The sequence below is a fragment of the Pinus tabuliformis genome, chromosome 7 (genome assembly GCF_031772625.1).
Source record: "Pinus tabuliformis cultivar Carrire ecotype Pingquan chromosome 7, CPIR1, whole genome shotgun sequence".
Lineage (NCBI taxonomy): Eukaryota > Viridiplantae > Streptophyta > Pinopsida > Pinales > Pinaceae > Pinus > Pinus tabuliformis.
Genome location: NC_142293.1, coordinates 398,399,077 through 398,404,665, shown reverse-complemented (window position 1 = coordinate 398,404,665; position 5,589 = coordinate 398,399,077).

Genomic DNA, 5,589 nt, shown 5'->3' with positions numbered 1-5,589 from the left:
AAAGAGAGGACGCCAACCTTAAAGTAAATCCACCCTTTCCTGAGAGATTAGCCCAACCACTCTAGCCTACCCCAGAAGAAACTAAACTTTTGGGAGAATTGAAAAATCTATGTGTAAAGATCCCCCTTCTCCAGGAAATAAAAGATGTTCCCATTTACAATAAGTTGATTAAGGATAAATGATTCAGGCATCCAGGAAGAATAAAAAGGGATGCCCCTACCATTAATGTCATTGGGAAGTTTTCTGACTTAATTCTAGGGTAGGTAATATGTTTGAACTATTTGGACCCTAGAAGCCCTATAGTAGATGTGCACATCAATGGCACCATTCTCCCACACACTCTGATCAATCTTGGGGCTGCAATTAATATGATGATCAAGGACACCATGCTCAAGCTCAACCTCCAAGGGTCATTGGGGAAGACCACAACAGTTTTGCAACTTGCAGACCGTTCCATAGTCACCCCTGAGGGAATTGTGGAGGATGTGATGGTCTCCATTGACTCCTGGGAATACCTTGAAGATTTCCTAGTTCTCCAGCCTAAGGCTAAGCTTACTGGCTACACTCTCATCCTTTGGAGGCCATGGTTGGCCACAACCGATGCTTACATTAGCTGCAGAGCTGGGAATATGAACATCAAGAATGGGCATATGTCTAAGAAGTTAGTCTTATACCCTCCTGCTCAACCTTCTCTAGAGCATGATTTACCTTTATGTAGGAGGAGGAAGAAGGTGAGGTTTATTCCACCCAACTTTATGCTTTAGAAGAAACCATAGGAGGAGGACAACAAGATGAGGATGACTTGATTGAACACCTGCTCCAAAGCCCAACTCCTAGTTCGTTTCCATTAGAAGAAGAAGTAATGGAAACCCAGAACAACCATCCAATTAACTTATGCTTGGCTAATCCCAACCCAATCCATGTCAAAATAGTAGAATGTGGCCCAAAGAAAAGCTTCAAAATTAATCCATCTCTTTCTTCTCTTGAAGAGGAAAAGCTATGCAACATGTTAAGAGAAAACCTAGAAGCATTCGCTTGGAGTTACAAGGAAATGAAGGGAGTACACCCCTCAGTGTGTACTCACCATATATACATCAAAGAAGGTTGCAAGCTAGTCCAGCAACCACAAAGGAGGATGAATCTAGCTCTTAAAGATATAGTCAAATAAGAACTGCAAAAACTACTAGATGCAAGATTCATTTACCCTATCTATGATAGTGAGTGGGTCTCCCCTTTAGTATTAGCTCCCAAGAAAAATGGTAAGTGGAGGATTTGTGTCGATTACAGGGAGTTGAAAAAAGCCACAAAGACAAATCATTTTCCCCTACACTTCATTGACCAAGTCCTAGTTGGCCTGGCAGGGAAAAGTTTTTTTCTTTCCTAGATGGATTCAGTGCGTACAACCAAATCCAAATCTTCCTAGAAGACCGAGATAAGACCACATTGACCTATCCTTGGGGTACTTTTTCCTATAGGGTCCTTCCTTTTGGCCTATGCAATGCTCCTACCATTTTCTAGAGAGAAGTCTTGAGTATTTTCCCCGAATTAATACATGATGCGGTGGAAATTTATATGGATGACATTACACCTTATGGTTGTGATTTTCAAGAAGCCTTGAATAACCTAGGCAAAATACTACACAAATGCTTTGAAATGAACCTGTCTCTCAGTCCTGAAAAATGTGAATTCTTAATGACTGAAGGGACCGTGCTAGGTCATTCAATATCTCAACAAGGACTATAGGTGGACCCGAACAAAATAACCATCATCCAAAGGGTCCCACCTCCACAAAAGCAGAGAGATGTTAGGAGTTTCTTGGGGTTAGCTGGATACTAGGAAAGGTTCATAAAGGACTTCAGCAAGTTGGCCTCTCCTTTATTTGGGTTTTTGGCCAAAGATTCTGAGTTTATATGGTCAAAAGGCTATCAAGAGGCCTTAGACATTATAAAGGGTAAGTTAACCACTACACCAATTCTTTGAGGCTCAAACTGGGCCCTCCCCTTTCATGTTCATGTTGATGCGTCACATAAAGCCATAGGAGAAGGCTTACATCAGGTAGAGGAAAAATTGCCTTATGCCATCTATTTTATCAGTAAGAACTTGTCAAAGGTTGATCTTAATTACACTATGACTGAAAAGGAACTCTTGGCTATTGTGCATTCATTAAACAAATTTAGGCATTACATTACAGGCTATCAAACATTTGTGCATACTAACCATGCTGCAATCAAATATTTAATGAACAAACCAGATGTGAATGCTTGAATTATAAGATGGTTTCCTTTATTACAACAATTTGATCTAATCATTGTTAATAATCCTGGTAAGGAAAATGTTGTTGCAGACTTTTTATCTAGGGTGAATCTACTTGCAGGTGAAGAAGGAATGGTGGATGACCAGTTAACAGACGAGCACTTATTTTCTATTTTAGTTCTTTTCCCATGGTTTGTTGATATTGTTGGAGAGGTAAATCCCCTTTGCGGACAAAGGCGATCCCACAAGCCCAAAATGGGTCTAGCAACAATCAATCATGCTATTATGCAAGTTCCTAGTTGTAAATTGAAAGTGGATAAGAACCAACCTGGAATCCAACGCTATTGTCGTAGACGAGTTGATATCCCCGTTCTCTAGCTCCGGCAGGTCACAATCCTAGCGATCTCCGCGTATGGACACCTGCACATGCAAAGAACGAAGCGAATACAAGCATAAAATCCACGATATACAACTATATATTAGTCAGAAAGGACATAAATCAATCATCATCATTATGAACAGTAAGATTGGAACCATAATAATAGTCGTTTATTAATGAACAAGCAGAGAAAAGTACAACCAATGTTCTGACGTTGAATCTCTCCTCTGGCTGGGCGAGCAGCTACATATGCCTTGCAATAGATCTCTCTCTCTCTTTTCTTGTGGATATAGCTCAGACTTCCAGCAGCATAACCTCACTCAAGACAAGTATAATCAATACTAGCACTATCATCAATACTTCAGAACTCAAGGACTAGCTTGTCAAGTGCATGAGGATGGACTTTTATAGATGGAGAAGGGAAGAAGATACAATGCATCCAGACACCCATTGTGGATTGACATTATCCCCAAAAAGCTGCTGTGGATAGATGATGAGTCTCGACATCTAGAAGGCCAGCTTTATCCCAAAAAGACTGAATGACAATGAAGGGAAAAAACATCCGGGCACGCGTTTGTCAAAAATGTTTCCCAAATTTGGTTGGCGCGAGTGTTTCTCTATGACAGAGTGCCAATGGTCGCGGGTGTTACTCTGTGAGCCCGCGCTAATGGAAAAGAGGCACTTTTTAGGGATATTTTGTAGGAGGTGTCTTCAGGGCAAATGAAGTCCATACTGAGGGGAACATATTGCAAGTGTTTTTAGGCTATGTCACTGCTCACAGGTCCTGGAATGAGTCCTCCACCGTGCGGGAAAGGGGTAACAGGGACGGTGACCAACGGTGACAAATTACTGTGTAACAGATATAGAAAACTATTTGGTATCAGCATAGTTCCTACCAAACCTTCCCTCCGAAGAAAAGAGTAAGATAGTCAGGAAAAGCGCCCCCTTCACCTGGATTGGGGACAATCTTTTCAAACTTGGCCCAAATCAAATATTGAGAAGGTGTGTAAGGGAAAAGGAAGTTTTTGACATCCTTCTAACCTGTCATGATGCGCCTTGTGGAGGTCACTCTGCAGCAAGGAGGACAACATTCAAAGTGTTACAAGTAGGTTATTATTGGCCCACTCTCCATCAAGATGTGAAAAGGTACTAGTCAATGTGATCGGTGCCAAAGGATGGTGTTACAGGGAAAAGTGTCTACTCAGAACTGCTTATCCCACTAAGGTGTGACAGCTCCCTTAGAAACAAACAGAGTAAAGCTACTTTCATTTTTCCTTTATGAATTATAGATAGAGAGGAACAAAAAGACCAACCTCTGTCTTGTGCTAATCTCCTGATTTGATTCCTCTCTTCCTTGATAGTCTTTCGCCACTTGTTCCCTTGCACGCCCAGCTTCACAAAGTACCTGTAAGATCACAGTAGCATAGCACTATACAAAGACATGGATCTATAATCATAAATAATCTAGGATCATATGTAAATCGACCACACAAATGCAGCAAACATGAATGACACAACAGTATGGAGGAAAACTTGAATAGCTTTTATTGATAAACAAGAAAGAGCCAAGAGGAGTTACAACTAGTTGTTCTGACCCAGCATCAACCTCTCAGCAAGGAAGCCCCTCTTCACCTCATACAAATCTTAGATCACCCAATAATCTGATGTTTGTCTCAAGAAACCAACAACAATTCCTTACAATATGCAAAATTCCAGCCTCTGGATCTCTGGGATGAGGGATCCATATATAGATATCTGTAATGGAGATGAGTCAGCTTATGATTTGATTAGTGTCTTCCCTCTGATAGTTCTTGATTCCACTTGGAGATTGATGATCTCTTACTCATCCTTGGTCGAATTCAGAGAGGCAAGTGTCACAGGAGAAGTTTCTGGAAGCTTCCATTGCCTCTCCACCTCGCAGAATGACACTGCCATTTGTTATTTCTCACCCATCGCACCCCATAGAAGGGCTTTTTGAAATGAAACGCACCCACACAGTGTACTTAGGTGAGATGCAATGCACTTGGCCAGTGGAGCAGCTGAAATGATCCTGTTTTGACCAATTCTGAGCAGTATTTCATGGAGAACTTCTGGGAGAAGCTGTAATCTGTTGACCTTATTCCTTTAGGGGTTAGAACAACACTTTTAGGGACTTAGGAGCCCTTGGTTTATGGACATTTGATGCTTGGGGTTGTAGTGCCCAAAAATGTCTATAACAGTTGCCCCCTAAAGCATGAGGTCGTTAATCCTTTGATGTCGGGTGAAATGCTTTATTATGAGGATCCGAAGTTCTTTCAAGCTGGGAGGAGACCTGTAATAAGATACAATACAATACATTATCTTCATAATATTTTCATGATCTAGCTGAGGCGGGCATTCCCATGCTCAGCTTTACAAATTTATTTTCATGTACATAAGACAGACAATCGTCTGAGTGTAGACTGATGATTCTGATAGAGCCATCATCACTTTGATTGGATGATTATCTGTGCAGCAATGATGTACATTTGATGTCTTTATTTTCCTGAATATATATCGCATCCCGGATGGATGAAACTAGATCCAGGGTCTTCAATCTCGTTCGATCTTCACTCAAAGTACAAGTCTATCCATGTGAGAGATGTTCTGGAGTTGAACATGGAAAGACATCGCCTGATTACCAGCCAATGATGTAAGCTGTTAACAGGTGCGAGAAGAATCACCGATAATGATAATGACCCTCAAGGTACTGCAGTACAATTCACGTGGTGTGAATAAAGGACTTGGTGTCGAACACCACGCAAAATCTTTCGGTCGAAGGCCATTGATGTAAACCTGTCGCCGGAAGTGAGAAACTTGACATTGAGGCATGCAAGCTTCAAAGTACTGAATGGGGTGTTCCTAGATCAACTTCCTGGATAATCAGCTGATGTCGACAAAAAGTGATCCGTCATAGGAGGGCCTTAATGAATCCCACA